The sequence below is a fragment of the Trichechus manatus genome, unplaced genomic scaffold (assembly GCF_000243295.1).
Source record: "Trichechus manatus latirostris isolate Lorelei unplaced genomic scaffold, TriManLat1.0 scaffold00106, whole genome shotgun sequence".
Taxonomy (NCBI): Eukaryota; Metazoa; Chordata; class Mammalia; order Sirenia; family Trichechidae; genus Trichechus; species Trichechus manatus.
In genome coordinates, this window is record NW_004444042.1 from 9,153,968 (window position 1) to 9,170,896 (window position 16,929).

At 49.5% G+C, this 16,929-nt stretch overlaps 1 protein-coding gene and 1 pseudogene across 2 annotated transcripts in view; both read right to left on the reverse strand.

Annotated features, from left to right (window-relative positions):
* LOC105756641 (cadherin-23-like) overlaps positions 1 to 16,929 on the reverse strand; it is a 271,618-nt gene that overhangs the window by 227,862 nt on the left and 26,827 nt on the right. The gene's annotated exons all lie outside the window — the stretch shown is intronic.
* Positions 11,452 to 16,929, reverse strand: part of LOC101342188 (60S acidic ribosomal protein P1 pseudogene) — a 30,514-nt pseudogene continuing 25,036 nt past the window's right edge. Inside the window, exon 2 of the transcript XR_001121524.1 lies at positions 11,452 to 11,835. The product of XR_001121524.1 is annotated as a 60S acidic ribosomal protein P1 pseudogene (transcript). The remainder of the gene's footprint in view (positions 11,836 to 16,929) is intronic.

Consider the following 16,929-nt stretch of genomic DNA (forward strand, 5'->3'; position numbering starts at 1 on the left):
CCAAGGAATCAAGAAACGCCAGGGCTACCAACAATGAAGGTATCAACATGGCTGGGACTCAGATTTGGACTTTCAGCCTGCAGAATTATGAGAAAAAAATTCTGATTTTGAAAGCCAGCCACTAGTGGTATTTGTGTTACAGCAGCATTAGGTAACTAAGACATCTATGGAAAGCTGGAGCCCAATCTTTGGGGCTCAGAGCTCCTCACTAGAGAGATTGGGGGCCCAGCTGATGGGGTTCAGCAGGGGCAGGATCCCATCTCCGAGAGTGGCTAGGGAGGGTGGGCTGCTCCCTCTCACCAAGGCAGCAGCTGCCCGGCCCCATTACGGCAGGGCGAGGCCTGGAGCAGGCCTCCCTAGAGCCCAGCAGTGACACCAGCAGGGGCCCATGCTGAACTGTCAGCCCCTTTAGGGCGGTTACTCAACTCATACACATCCGCACCCCTGCAAGGCCTAGCCAAGGGGCTGTGCATCATCCTTCAGTGAGCACCTACCGTGTGCCTTGCCTCCCTGGTTCACAAGATATGGTCTGTTAGGGTCATTTTACTGAGGTGGGAATGGAGCTTAGAGCCGTGAAATTATTTGCCCAGAGACCCTCAACTAGCGAGTGGTGGGGACAGTGTCTGGACTCAAGCTCACACACCACCTCCCTCATCAGTAAGTGATCAGAAAAGGCAGGGGGAGGTGAACGGAATGAAGGGTACATCTTTTGAGACTTCCTCATCTCTGCCAAGATCTAGGGGCAAGAAATTAAGAAAGTGCTCAGAGTTTAGATCCCTAATCCAGGACCTGTAATGGTCTTTCTCTCAGCCCATCTCCTCAGTGGACAATGAGGTGACCACCACCGATGGTTCCTGACCAACAAGACGCTCCTAATATTGTATTTAAAATGTCCATTAAAAATGGTTTAAGATGGTAAATTTTATAATATGTATAATTTACCACAATAAAAAAAAACTTCAAAAAAAGTCCTAGTTACTAAGTATGAAAAGGTCATTTGAAAAATAAAGAATTCTAAAAAAAACCAAACCTGTTGCCGTCAAGTTGATTCCAACTTACTGCAACCCTATAATTCTAAGATGTATTTAAATTAAAAAAAAAATTCCACCATCACAAGTCCCTGCCTTCCCACCCTCCTGAGTTCCCCAGTGTTAACAGCGATTACAGGGGTTGCAAACTGAACTGCCCATGGGGGCCAGGCAGGGAATATAAATGAGGGAAATGCTGGTAGGTGGAGACAATGGCCATTTGGAGGCCACATGCCTTATCCAAAAGTGGCAGCTGCTGATGTCTCTTAGCCAAGAGGGACTACAGGCCCAGTGTGGCCGGAGCTGCTGATTTTCTTCAATGAGAAGCTGGAAATCTGACTTTTTATATAAACTCAATCTTTAAGTGTTGGCAAATAATTAAATTTGTAAGTAATACTTTGTGAGCCAAACATGACCCATCTGAGGGCCAGAGTGGGTGGGTTGTGCCTGGCACGCATCCTAACAGGCCTTCCTCCACACCCAAGCAGGTATGATCACATTACATACACGGATGGTACTGTGCTGCTGCCGTTTACCTTTAGAATAATAGAGTTACCCTCTATACAAAAGCAACTTGCTTTCCTCACATCATGGTATTTCACGGACGACCCTCCAGGCCAACATTGCTACATCTACCTCCTTTTTAATAACAGTTGATAGTATGGTGTTCCATAATACAGACAACCATCCCATATGGATGGGCATTTGGACGTTTCCAGGCTTCTGCCACTGCAGACAATACCACAGTGGACATTGCTCTGCACATAATTGCGTAGGGAACTCTGATTTCTCTTGAATCTGATTCTCCAGAAGTAAGACTGCTGGGTCAATTAAATACAACGCAGAGCATGTAGGCAAACGTTTATTACACGTGGCCAGAAAAGGTTATGGCAATTCACACTCCCTCCAGCAGTATAGGAGAAGGCCTGCGTGCCCACCTGGAAGTGATCCCTCTTTTAAATGGCTGCCAATCTGATGCATGAAAAATGGTATCACATTGTTGCTTTCATTTGCATTTCCCTAACTACAGTGAGGTTGAGCATGATGTCTTTTTCTAAACGCTCAAACCACTTTCCATCTGTTATCTTGCCTTATCCTACCATATCCTGCAAAGCCGCCAGCTAGCATCGGTAGCATTATCCCTGATTTACAAGTAGAGAAACCGAGGCACAGAGCAATTAAGTGACAATCTGACATCTCACAGTGAGTGAGTGTCTTAAAAAAACGAAAACAAAAATCACCAGCCCTCTGTTTTTCCAAACCAGATGTTATGAGAATTAGACAACACCTGCCAGGCATATCATCCACAGATAGCTGGGGAGTGCATACCATTCTGGGCCTCGCAGGAAGTTTGCAGTGGAAGGAAGGAAGAAAATGAACAATTAGGCAGCTCCCACAGGTCAGGGACTTCTACAGGTATTATTTTCACTCAATCCTCTAAAACATCTCCGTGAAGTAGGTATTATCATCCCCATTTTACTGACAAGGAAACTGAGGTGGTTGTTGTTGTTGTTAGGTGCCATCGAGTCAGTTCCAACTCATAGTGACCCTATGTACAACAGAAGGAAACACAGCCCCGTCCTGAGCCGTCCTCACAATCGTTGTTATGCTTAAGTCCATTGTTGCAGCCACTGTGTCAATCCCTCTCACTGAGGGTCTTACCGTTTCTCGCTGACCCTCTGCCAAGCATGATGTCCTGAGGCTGAGAGAGGTTAAATGACTTGCCAACGCCCAGGACTGGGTTAACCAGTAAGCACGGTATGCACCGGCTTGTATTGAGCAAGGTACCTATGGGCTTACTTGTATTTACTTACTATTCTGTGGTGAGAATTTCACACACGTTTCACCACATCTCTGGTGGGGGACAGGTGACATTGTGCGCTGCAGATTGGTGGGAAGGCACAATTGGGCCCGTGCGTACCTTGCTTATTGGGTAATCCGGCCCTGCAAAGGTCACTCTAGGATTGGAATCAAGTCGGCCTGACTCCGAATGCCATGCTATTTCCATCCCACCATGCTGCTGCTCCTCCGCCTCATTTTCTTATCTATAAAAGGGGCACGCATGGCCCCTCCCTCAAAGAGCTTTCCTACAACACTACAAACACAGGATGAATGTCTGCAAAGAATAAGCTCATGCGCGTAACACACATGCGTGCTATACACCTCACCTTCCACAATGCTGGCTCAGGCCCTGACACTGCCCAGCACAGTGGGCCCCTGGTGTCTCTCGTTAAATTTGTGTTCACATGTCCTTTCCCCTTCAGAGGCGACCACACTGCCTCAGTGCCCCCATATGTCAGTCAAGGGCAGCCAAACACACTCCAGCTTTGCAGGACTGGCAGGGGCCACCTCCAGAGCACCCAGAAACAGGCAATCTTAGCTCCATCCTGACTCTGCCTGCATCCTGCTCATGCCTCATGGTGTGACCTCAGGGTGAAGTGGCACCGACACTAGGACGAGGTGGCACAGGCTCCAAAGATGGAAGCAGAGTAGCCATGTCAGAGGGGGTCCATCCTGCTACTGGGTTTGCTGAGACCCCTGGGTCTTATTCTTCCCCTGGCCCCTTTGGCTACAGGGAGGGAAGCAAGGCCCAGAGAAAGCAGAGGTGATGGCAGTGGGAAGAGGCCCCTGGGCCTGACCGCCAGCCCGGGCGTCATGATGGATGCTGCCTTCACTGGCTGGCATTCCCAAGGTACCGGGGCTGCAGCAAGCAACATGGGTCCCCTGGAAGAGCCTGATCTCGCTGTGCCCCACACAACAGCTGTTCCCCCAGCCTCCAAGCCCTCCACCTCCCATTTAGCAGAACCACGTAGCCTCCTCCACTGCATGAGGCTGCACTACCCTCACCTCTCTGCACTGGGACAAGGCACACAGACACCTTCTATGCTGGGGCTTCCTACCTGCTGCCGGGAGACCTGCCCCAGAGGTGCGAGCAGGGTCACAGCAGCCTTCGCCTAAGTCCTTTAGGTGCCTGCCTTAGATTCCCTTCTTGCAGGAAGCCTTCCAGAAATTTCTCAAGCATACACACTGCCAAAGAGACAGTCAGGCCCCGAAGCCCTCAGACTGCTGTTTCTCAACAGCCTTCTTCATGCCAAGTCCTTGCCAGGCACTGTGGTGGGGAGGCGGGGGCATGAGAATGAACAGAAACCTGTGGTAGGTGTCGCAGAGTAATTCAGACTGTCCCTGCCCTGGACGATCAGAAGACAGAAATCCTGGGAGTGAAGGCAGCAGGGTAGGAGAAGGCTGGTGAGAGAAGGCTCCAGAGCAGAAGAGGTGTGAAAAGCCCAAGATTTATTCATAAAGATTACCGTTCACTGAGTCCCTGGGTGGTGCAAACGTTTAATGCAATCACCATTAACCCAAGTCCACCCAGAAGTGCCTCAGAAAAAAGGTCTGATGATCTACTTCGGAAAAATCAGCCATTGAAAACCCTATGGAGCCGTTCTACCCTAACACACACAGGGTCGCCATGAGTCAGAATCGACTCCATGGCAACTGGTACCCGTAACGTTTACAGAGAGCATGTTATATTCAAGGCACTGTGATTTACAATGTGTTTTACAAGCTGCGGCTCAAAAAGGTTAAATAATTTGCCCCAGGTCATACAGCTAGTAAGTGGTCAAGTCTGGATTGAACCCCATTAGATGGTCATCAAAGTCAGCCTCCTGGCCACCAGGCTAGAGATGCAGGACAGGCATCTGAGGTGGGACAGAAGGAATGGGAAGGAACAAGGGAAAGAAACAAAACCACTGTCTTAGCCCCAACCCCCCCTGAGCGCAAATATGCGCCCCAGGGCAGGTCGTGGGCTGAGAGGCCAGGTAGGGAGGCTCTGGGCAGAACCTGCATCCACTGAGAAAGGCAGTGAGCCGACCTGGGTGAGAATCCTACCTGCTTCCCAGCCGCAACACGCTGGGGCCAGCAGGGAGGCCAAGTGGCAGGAAGAAGGAGCGTGGTTAGGGCTGAAGGGGGCTTCATCTAGCCTGCCCTCTAGGCTGTGGGCATCTCACAGACACTGCTCCCGAAGCCAAATACCATCAGGGATGACCAAGCCCCCCTCCCCCACCCCCCACTGCCTTCCTCCAGCACCGTCCTTAAGGGGTTGACACTTTGTCACCACTAGGAGCTGACTACAAAATTCCCCAGCTTCGGAAGTGGCCCACCAGTTCCCACTCATCTCTTCTTCCCCTGTTGTTAGCCCATAAACAGTGCTACTCAGACAGGCGCTGGGCTGAGGGCCGGCTGGGGAGACTCAGGGAGGTGGTACAGTTACAGCATCCAAGGAGTCACCCTTATATGGGAATCACAAACCCCAAATCCAATCAAAGCCTCCACTTACACCTAGAGCGCTGGTGAGCTCCAAGGAGAAGCTTCTGGCAGTGGGGGCACAGGCTGGGTCTGGCCACACTTCTGGGCATGTCCACCCTGACATTGTCTACTTCGTGCCAGGCACTGTGCTAGGCACTGGAGATGCAGAAGAGAACAAGACAAAGATCCCTGCCTTGTGGAGCTGACACTTCCTGCATAGACAGAGTAGGTGAGCAAATTATATACTGTGTTAGGAGATGGTAAGTGCAATGGAAAAAAAAAAAAAAGAGCAAGGTAAGAGCAGTCTGAGTATCACTGAGAAGGAGATATATGAACAAAAACTTGAAGAAGTGGGAGAGTGAGCCCTGGGGCTATCTGGAAAGCATTCCAGGCAGAAGAAACAGCCTGTGCAAAGGCCCTGAGGCAAGAGTGTGCCTAGATGCTTGAGGAACAGCGAGGAGGCCAGTGTGACTGGAATGGGGTACACAGAGGGCAGAGTAGTAGGAGATGGAGGCGGAGAGGTAAGGGGGCCAGGTCATGGGATACCTTGTCGACCACTGTCTGTGACTGAGCTGGGAGTCATGGTCTTAGGACCAGGGAGCCAAGCAGTGACATGAATGACAGGTTTTAAAGGGGCCCTCATGCTGCCTTGTCAAGGACACACTATAGGGGGCAAGGCAGACCAGTGTGGAAGCCACTGCAGTGACCCAGACAAGAGCCGATGGTGGCTCCAGCCAGGAAGGTGGCATGGAGGGGTGGCAGATTCTGGGTATCTTTCAAGGTAGAGCTGACAGGGCTACCTGAAGGAGAGGATGCAGGCTGTGAAGGTGGGAGTTGCCCCTAACCAGGCCAGGGGAAGGCTGCAGGTGGACCTGGTGGAGGGACAAGATCAGCAGTCCAGTTCTGGACATGTTGAGTCTGGAACGTCTGTTGACAATGCTGGGTAAGCAGTTGGATACTCTCAACTAGAGTTTAGGCCTGAGATCAGACTGGAGATGCAAGTGCAAGAGTCGTCAGCATATGGACAGTACTTAAAGCCCTGAGAGGGGATCAAGGCTCCCACACCCCAGATCTGAGGAAACCTGGCTGACAATCCACCAATATTTGAAAATTGTCTGAAAACGCATACAGTCTTGTGGCCCAGCAATGCCACTTTCAGGTCTTTAGCTAAGGAAATACTCAAGGCTGTGCATGGACCTGAAGTGACAAGAGATGTTCACCGCTGTGTTGTTTGTGCCAGTGGAATGTCCCAGATGCCCAACAGGGGACTGGTTCAATTGTGGGACAGGAAGCAGAGGACTTGTACAGATGTGTACCTGTATGAAAGTGTGTGTGTGTGAAAGGGAGGGGGCGTGCACATAAAGCACTGTTTATGTAAACAGTGGTTTTATCTGGGGTCACCATGAGTTGGAATCCACTCCACTGCAACTGGTTTTGGAGATCTTGGGTGGCAAAATTGGTTAGCATGCTCAGCTGCCAACCAAGTTTGGGAGTTCAAGTCCAACCAGAGGCACCTCAGAAGAAAGGCCTGGCAATCTACTTCCGAAAAATCAGCCACTGAAAACACTACGGAGCACAGTTCTACTCTACACACATGTGGTTGCTGTGAGTTGCAGGCAGTTGGTTCGGTTTTATCTAAGTGGTGGATTATGGGTGATTTTATTTTTTTCTACATGTATTTCCTGCATTTTCCAAATTTTCTATAGTAAACACACAATCTCTTTACAATCAGAGGCCTGGTTCATGTCTGCCCTACCAAAACTATGGAAGCAGCAGCTGTGAACAGGTGGACTATTGTGTTTAGAAAGTTCTTTCTTATTCTCTGCCCTGCCTCCCTGAAGCCCACAGCCCCAGGCCTGAATACCAGAGGAGACTCTTGGAGCTGGGAGGGTCCTCTGGTAAACTACACTGTCTCTACTGCCACTCAGACACTTCTAGCGACAGGGAACCCCCTCCCTCGCTCTCTCCTGGGCAGCCATCCCAGCTGGGGAGGTCCCTGCCCTCTGGTTTGTATGCCCTGCTGGCACTACCTTCCCACACTTGGGGTAAGGAGGTCTGATTACCCACAGCAGGGACCCACAAGCCTGAGAACGGGCGCACCAGGAAAGAATATGGCCCTGTACTGAGGGTTCTCCTTCTCCTGGCTCAGGACCAACAGTTTAAAAGAACCGTGTGTGCCTGTGTGTTCTCATCCATTCTCTCTCTCACACACACACATACGCTCACACACAGGGTTCTGTAGACCCCTCCAGACATGCTCAGGCCATCTTAGAGGCATTTCAGTTTCTCTGGAGTGAGAGATTTTCACAGTGGGACGCCACGATTTAGTTTGAACTGTTAGAATTCCCGTAAAATCAGGTGCACTCAACTTTGAATAGAAATACAGAAATACGCTGCAGAAATCAAATACAATTTGAGGATTATTCACCTCCGCTACACACAGAGAGGTTCGTGCGTGCAAGAAGGCTTCAGACGACACCATTAGGAGCACTAACTGACAAGCCATTGTCAGCCACCAATGATCATGCGTCAAAGCCCTCACTAGCTGGGGAGGATGCTGTGATGCATGGTCACTTGGAGGGACCCTACCTGCAAGGAGGGGACAAGACCACCTGGTGGCTGTTTTGTTTTTGTGCCCTTGCCTGGGTCCTTCCATGAAGCTCCCATCCAGTGGCACCTGGGGGTGGTCAGGTGAGCCTGGCAGGGCTGGGAAAGGGAGAACCTGAGACCCTCAGGCTGGGGTGCCACAATCGTCCAGCACCCTCCAGGTAACACCTTGTGTCTCTAAGTCCCCTCCACCTGCGTTTTTTAAAAAATCATTCAGCAGGAGCTGTATTTTATTTTACTTTATTATTTTTGGAATTAATATATGAACACGGTAAATAATTGTGCAAAAGGGGATACAGCTGGAAGGAGTCTCCTGTCTACCCAAGACCCACAACTCCCTTCCCAGAGGCAATCCTAGAGCTATCATTCCAGAAATATTACATGCACATACAAGAACATAGCACATAGGATCTTCTCTCCCCTTAAAAAAATCCACTTAGTAGCACACTATTCATGTTATCCTACACTCAGCTTTTTCACATGACAATATGTCCTGGAGATTGTTCCATCTCAGTACATACTGAGCTGCCTCGTTCTCTTCAGCAGGGGTGGAACGTTCTACTACATTAGGGAGAGAGACCATAATCTTACCAGTCTCTGCCGATGGACATTTGAGCTGTTTTTAATCTTTTCATTTTGACAAATAAAGCCACCGTGAATATCCTTGTTCCTAGGAGTCCTTGGGTGGTACAAACAGTTAACCACTCGACTACTAGCTGCAAGGTGGCAGTTCAAACCCACCCAGAGATGCCTCAGAAGAAAGGCCTGGTGATTTGCTTCCAAAAGGTCACAGCCTTGAAAACCCTATGGAGTACAGTTCTACTCTGACATGCATGGGCTGTTCATGAGTCACAATCAACTGTATGGAAACTGGTTTGGGTTTTTGTTTGTTTATGTCTGCACACACCTTTGATTACATCTGTGGTACATCTAACGAGCCCTGGCAGTGCAATCATTAAGCACTCAGCTGCTAACCAAAAGGCTGGAGGTTCAAACTCACCGGCCGTTCTGTGGGAGAAAAGACCTGGCGATCTGCTCCCATAAAGATTACAGCCTAGGAATCCCTACTCTGTCATACAAGGTCACTATGAGTCAAAATCGACTCAATGGCACACAATAACAAAAACAACATAGTACATCTACAAGTAGAAAATTTTCATATTTTCATAGCTGTTGACAAGTTGCCCTCCAAAGAGGGTGCACGAAGTTTTACTCGCCCAAACAATTAAGAGAGCTGGTGTCCCCACACCTTGGCCAGCACTCTTTTTTTTTCTTTTTTTTTTTTTTGAGTTCCAGAAAAGACAGCTGAGGCTCCTGATCTGGGGTTCCCACCCACATCAGGCAAGAATGGAGTTGATCCAGGTCTGCTTCCTCCTACCCTCCTGCCCACCAGCAGGGTAACAGCCCACTGAGGCCTGTGCCTATTGCTGAAATCTGCATTCCCACCTCATTGGAGGAGAGGTGTGTCTGCACCATTGGTCACCACACGCTGCATCTCCCTCTGTGCCTTTGGCCGGCTGTCCCTGCTGCCTGAAACACCCCCTGGCTCCATCTTGAGTGTCCAGATCCTACCCTACCATCAAGGCACAGCTCAAACTCCACTTCTTCCAGGAAGCCATCCTGGACTCCCCCTGGAAGTGGGATCCTCAGCTCTCCTCGGCCTTTTATGCTTTGGGAGGCTTCCCTCCCAGCTGCAGGCTAGTAGACATGCACACGTCCTCCTTCTCCCAGCAGACCCTCAGCTCCTTACAGGCAGATCTACTTTCTCTCCTACAGCCATCTGCCCACTTAACATCTCCTCTTAGATGTGTCTCTAACATTTAGCATGCCCGGCAATGATCTGCTTTCTTCTTTAAACAGGTTCTTGTCCTCGTCTCTCTATCTCAGCAAATTCACCTTCATCCACCCAGTCAGTCTTGACATCTTCTTTTGATTAATTCATTCAACAAACACCTTTCATGCATCTAGTTAAGTGCCACTTTCCTCTTTACCCCCCGGATCATGGTATTCCAGCCACACCAGCCTTCCTTCTCTCAGCCTCAAACCTGCCAGCTTCGTTCCCACCCCTTGCCTATCGCTGTTGTTGACTGGATTATTGGTCCACCCCTTCACTCCTCTGCGATAGCATCACATATCTACACTCATGCTGGGGTCTCAAGGTGGGCGGAGTAGCTGTACTCCGGCTTGGCCATCTGACTCATAGGGACCTTACGCACAACAGAACAAAATACTGCCTGGTCCTGCGCCATCCTCACAATCCTTGTTACTTTCGAGTCCATTGTTGCAGTCACTGTGTCAATTTATCTTGTTGAGGATTTTCCTCTTTTTCACTGACCCTCTACTTTACCAAGCATGATGTCCTTCTCCAGGGACTGGTCCCTGCTGATAACATGTCCAAAGTACGTGGGACAAAGTCTCACCATTTCACTTCCAAGGAGCACCCTGGCTATATTTCTTCTAAGACAGACTTGTTCATTCTTCTGGCAGTGCATGGTATATTCAATATTCTTTGCCAACTATTCAAAGGTATCAATTCTTCTTTGGTCTTCCTTACTCACCGTCCAGCTTTCACACGCATATGAGGCAACTGAAATATCATGGCTTGGTCAGGCGCACCTTAGTCCTCAAGGTGACATCTTTGCTTTTTAACACTTTAAAGAGGTCTTTTGCAGCAGATTTGCCCAGTGCAATGCATCTTTTCATTTCTTGACTGCTGCTTCCATGGGCACTGATTGTGGATCCAAGTAAAATGACATCTTTGAAACGTCAATCTTTTCTCCACTTATCAAGATGTTGCTTATTGGTCCAGTTGTGAGGATTTTTGTTTTCTTTATGTTGAGGTATAATCCATACTGAAGGCTGTAATCTTTGATCTTCATCAGTAAGTGCTTCAAGTCCTCTTGGCTTTCAGCAAGCAAGGTTGTGTCATCTGCATATCGCAGGTTGTTAATGAGTCTTCCTCCAATCCTGATGCCCCATTCTTCTTCATACAGTCCAGCTTCTCGGATTATTGCCTCAGCATACAGATTGAATAAGTATGGTGAAAGGATACAACCCTGACGCACATCTTCCTTGACTTTAAACCACAAAGTATCCCCTTGCTCTGTTCAAACGACTGCTTCTTGGTCTATGCGTAGGTTCTGCGTGAATACAATTAAGTGTTGTAGAATTCCCCTTCTTTGCAATGTTATCTATAATTTGTTATATGGCAGTGGTGGTTCAGTAGCAGAATTCTTATCTTCTCTGTAGGAAACCTGATCATAGGGATGGTGCATGACCAGGCAGTGTTTTGTTCTGTTATGCAGGAGGCTGCCATAAGTCAGGGGCCAATTTGACAGCAGCTAACATCAATGTAACAGAATAACAATATTTTATATATATATATACACACACACACACACAACGTACAGTGATATGATACAATATTGTATCTAGCAGTGATATACATATATATAAACAACCAATTTTTTTTAAGAGTTCAGCTTTTTATTGAACATGTTAAAAAAGGGGTTTAGTCAAAAAGACCAAAGCCCATGTCATCATTGGACTCTTCAGATTCTTCTTTCTTTGCTTCCACTATCTTCTCCTCAGCTGGGGCAGCAGTGGTGGAGGGGGCAGGTCCTCCAGCTGGTGCAGCACCAGCTGCTGGGGCAGGTCCACCAGACCCTACACTGCAGATGAGGTTCCCAATGTTGATGTTGGCCAGGGCCTTTGCAAAGAAGCCAGGCCAGAAAGGTTCAACGTTTATACTGGCTGCTTTAATGAGGGCATTGATCTTATCCTCCGTCACGGTCACCTCATCGTCGTGCAGGATGAGGGCCAAGTAGATGCAGGTAAGCTCAGAGACGGAGGCCGTGGCACGGGAATGCTGGGCTGTTAGCTGCCGTGTGTGCTGCTAGCCGCCGGATGAAGTGTACAGAGTACAGAGTCCTTGGGTGTTGCAAACGGTTAACACACTTGGCTGATAACTGAAAATTTAGAGGTTCAAGTCCCCTAGAGGTACCTTGAAAGAAATGCCTGGCGATCTACTTCCAAAAAATCAGCCATGGAAAACGCTATGGAGCACAGATCTATTATGACATAAATGGGGTCACCATGAGTTGGAGTTCACTCAACAGCAGCTGGTCCTGGTACAGCAGTGTACACCGATCGCCAACAGGGGACAGCCCAATCAAACTGGACTTAGGGTGTGACAGGTGAAGGCCAGCCCACACACCCTCACCCCTATTTTGTCATATCTCAGGTTAATTGTCCCTTCCTCAGGGAGGCCTTCCCTAAATACCCACCATGACAGTTGGCCATCCTTATTTTTCTCACTGCACCTGTTCTTTCCTCTCAGAGCTCTTTGTAGCTGTATATTAATCTCTTGGTTGGTTGTCTGTCTCCCCCCGCCCCCCACACCCCACCGTTAGATTAAGTTACAAGGGGTGGGCAGACCCAGAGTCCTAGTCAGGTGCTAACCAAGGGGAGAGGGTCTCAGGGAGTGGTTGTGGCAGGCTGGGCCCCCTTTGACAACCTTCTCTGCATGTCTGGCTTGTCTTCCCACTGTCTCCTCTAATGGAAGGACCTGGAATATGACAACAGGAAGGGATCCTAAAAGGTCAGTCAGTTCCCCTGCTTTGAGTCAGATTATTCCACATACTCATTTCTTTGTGAAAATAACCTCTAGCATAAACTAGAACAACTTTCTGGAAGGCCATTTGGCACAATAAAACTATAGCCTTAAAAACATTCATGCCCTTTGACCTAGCGATTCCTCTGATAGGAATTTTCCCTAAGGAAAGAGTCAGAAAGAAGATTTTCATTTTGAGGATGTTCACAACAGCACTGTTTATATAAGTAAAAACAGGCAACTCAGTAATCAATGACAGAGGTTTACATGAATAACTTACAGCACATTCATTTAAGGGAATACTAAGGAGCCACTGAAAATCATGGGCCCAGATAACATTTTATTGACAAAGAAAAATGTTTGTGATAAATCACTAAGTAGAAAATATAAACCATAAGAGTATGCATAGTGTGTTCCTATTTGAGAAAAGAACCACAAATTCTATGTGTATATATCAACATAGAAGGGAGAAGGGAAGGACATACACCAACACGTTTGCAGAAGTTAGGTTTGAATGGTGAGATTAGAGGGATTTTTGTTTTATCCTACATGCTTTTCTATATTTCCTAAGCTATCTCCATTGCATAACTTTTAGCATTTAAATAAAATTGCAAATTCCCCACTTAAAATAAAGCTAGAGTAGGAGCCTGGCTGGTGAAAGCAGTTTGTGATCAGCTGTGAACCTAAAGGCTGGTGGTTCGAACCCATGTGGAAGAAAGGCCTGGCAAACTGCTTCTGTAAAAATTGCAGCCAAGAAAACACTATGGAGCAGTTCTACTCTGTAGCACATGGAGTTGCTATGAGTCAGGAGTGACTCCACCGCAGCTAATAACAACAGTGTAGAAACTGAAGCTTATCAACATTAACCTGGCCAAGTTCACCCACCAGGCAGACCCTTCTGATGGGGCCACTGCTTGCAGCTCTGGCCTGCCTCCCACCCCCAACCAAGGTGATGAGGCAGCTCAGCCTCACCTGGCCCATCCTGCCACACCTGAAGCCCATTCCCCAGGGTCAGCATACCTGGGCTGTCCAGCTCACTTTACAGACAAGGAAACTGAGGCTCACAGGGACTGCCTTCCCTGGTGTCCAGACGGTCAGTCCAAGAACCAAGGATGGGAAATGAGACACTCAGGTCCTGAACCCATCCCGTCTGGGTGACCCTCATCAAGTCCTGACCCTCGCTATACAGTGCAAGGTGGGCTCAGTATTCCGGGCATTTCCTGCTCTGCTCATCTTTGCTTCTCAGATGCTGACTACCCACACATACCCCAAAGTTAAGACCACTGCTCAGGAGCCACGCAGGTGGTCAGGGGGACTGTGGGTGGTCCTTGTGACCCCCTGTTCAACCTGCACAACTGATTCAACAACCTCTCTTCCTTCCCCCACTCTGGGGGAGGGTCCCGAGGACTGAGGGGTGGGAGGGAGGCCAGGATACCCTTTGTTATTTCCCTCTTCTCCCCAGACAGATGGAGAGGTTCACGTCTGTCCCAAGCCTCCACATACTTCTTCTCAACCTTACCCCCTGCATCCCAAAACCTTCCCAAAAGGAGTCCTAATGCTGGGCAGCCTTCATCCAGCAGTTTCCATCCTGGGTCCTGAGGCATAACCCCCAATTTCAGGTAGCTGCCACGAGAACCTCTCTCTCTGGTGACTTTAACTCTGCAAAGGCTTCCATGACTGCAAACCTGCAGTGTAGACAGCAGATGCTCTGCCCATTTCACAGATGGGGAAACTAAGGGCTGAGAGGGTCAACTGATGCTAAGGATCACCCAGGACATCAGTGGCTGAGTCTGAGCCTCTCACCTGGCACAGCACCCAAGGAGGGACTCAGGGAGTGAAGGTGAGAGAGAGAGTTAATGACAGGGAGCAAAAAGGAACATACAGAGTGTCTCACCCACCACCCAGGTGCTCCAAAGTCCAGGATGGGACAGGCACTGTCCTGGCAGATGGGCAGGGTGGGCTCTGGCTGGCCACGCTCCCAGGCAAAGGCCCTTCCCAGGCTCCTTACCCCCAGGCCTGGGATAACGACCTGGGTTCTCTCTCCCTCCACCATTAGATTAAATTACGGGGGGGGGGGGGGGGCTGGACACAGCCCTAGTCAGAAGCTGTCTAGAAGTTTCCATCTTTCCTCCTGTGGCATAACCTCAACTCATCCTCATTCTCTGTGTGTGTGTGTCTCTCTTTCTCCCACTGTGCTTTTAGCTGAGCTGGTTCCCTCCCCTCATTGCCCTCATCCCTCCAGGACACCTTCCATGACATGCTCTGATCTCTCAAGGACACCCTTTCTGCAAAATTCCACTTAGGACACCATAGCTCATGCCTTTGCATGGACAGGGCCCCACGACCAGAGGGCCTTCCTCCCCACCTTGGCCACATGGGGGACCTCATCTATCAGGGAAAGGCCCAAATGTCACCTCCTGTGAGAAGCCTTCCCTGAGCCCCTCCTAGCCCCCTCCTACCCACCCCGCCCCCCAGCATAAGTGTCCCTCCATCCTCTGTCTGGGGTTCTCTGTGATACATGCCGCTTTAAGGCACTGGACAGGTGTAGTGTGAGCTCTGGTCCATGTGACTGGTTCACTGACTACCTTCGAGCTCCTCCCCAACCCAGCCCAGAGCCTGCACATCACAGGTGCTCAGCGAGCATCTGATGGACACAATGATGAAACGAATAAATGAGGAGGCCTCTTCCAGCTTCAATAGCCTGAGGCTGAGGTCTGGGAAAGGTGCAGGCACCAGACCCCCAGCCAGTCAGGAAAAGATGCTCTCAGTCAGTGGGGGCAGGGGATCCCCACGGGGCAGATGGGCTCTGACCTCCTTCTGGAGGACTGAGTCCCCCACCCCAGGGAATGAGGAGGAGGGAGAGCAAGGCTCACACTCTAACAGTCAGTTGATAGTTTTCTCTTTAAGTGATGACTCGTCTCCAGTTTGCCTGTGACAATCACTTCCTCCCCACGTAATTGTGTGAGATGCTTTTTGCGTTGTTTCTATGCATACTAATATCACAGCTCCTAAAGGGAGAAGGAGAGCCAGTGTGTGCTTGGCAGGGACTTGGGGCTCAGTGAGAAAACTAGGGTCCCACCAGGCTGTCTTACTGTGGGGTGGATGAAGAGGGGACTTCACAGGGGAACCATCGGGAGGTTAGAGCAAGAGATCTAGGTTCAAATCCCCGCTCTGTCTCAGTTTCCTCTCTGTAAAAATGAGGTAATAGTACCTACCTGGCAGGGAGGGTGGGAGGATTAAATGAGAGCACACCTGAGACAGCCTGCAAGTGCACCTGCACAGAGCGAGCATCCATTCCAGTCAAATGTCCTCCTTCCTTCCCCGTTCTCAGGCCCCCATCTCTCCTGCCCAGTTCAAAAAACGCTCAGGACAGCAGTAGTGGCAGCAATGCCCAGGAAGTGTATGGAGCACATCACCATTGTCATGATCATCACAGCCCACCCTGCTACCCGGACTGCGGGGAGGAGGCACACCAGGACAGACAACACCACCGTCCTGCCCTTGCGGCTTCGATTGCTGTCCAGGCTTTTAGGCCGTTTGGCCCGTGCAGCACATTGGAGGTAGGAACATCATTCCATTTTCCAGACGGCGAAAATGAAAGTCAGGAAGAACCAGAGACATGTTCCCCAAATCCTGCAGTGCTTGGACCCCAGTATAATGGACTGAACTAAGAATTTGGAACCTGGGCTGAGCCCCCAAAGCTATCACTTCCTGCCACCACCCTCCCTGACTCCCTTAATCCCACTCTCCGGTAAATGGACCCACCACAGAGGCCAAGTCGCCCTCTGCAGCCTCTGGCTGGCTTGCTCATCTGCCTGTCCACTGCTAACCTCTGCCCAGATGTTCTCCTCACTGGGGCCCACTCAAGGAGGGCATCTTCCTGCTCTGGAGCCTAGGGCAGGGAGTGGCTTCAAACCCAGGCCCTAGCTGAAGTTCACAGCCAGCCACCTGACTGTCACTGAGCCCCAACTCTGTACAGCCACAAAATCACAGCCAATTTCTTCTCTTCCTTCAACAGGTAGCTTGACCATCCCTTGCTTTGGGAAGTCTTCTCTGATTTCATCAGCTAATCTTCCACATGCCTTCTTCCACCCCACTTGGCCTCTAATAGACTCCCTACTGGAGCACTCCATATATTCTGTGTGTGTGTACGTGTGTGTACATCTGTCTCCTTCATTGGACTGAACTGCCCTAGGATCAGGACCATGCCTTATTCACCTTGGTAGCTTTAGAGCCTAACACGGGGCTGTATAACATGGGAGGTGTTCAATAGTAGTGACTGAAAATATAAAAGAATAAATGGGTTTGGCAGTTCCTCATAAAGTTACGCATCAAATTTCCATATGACCCAGCAAGTCCACTCTTAGGTACATACCC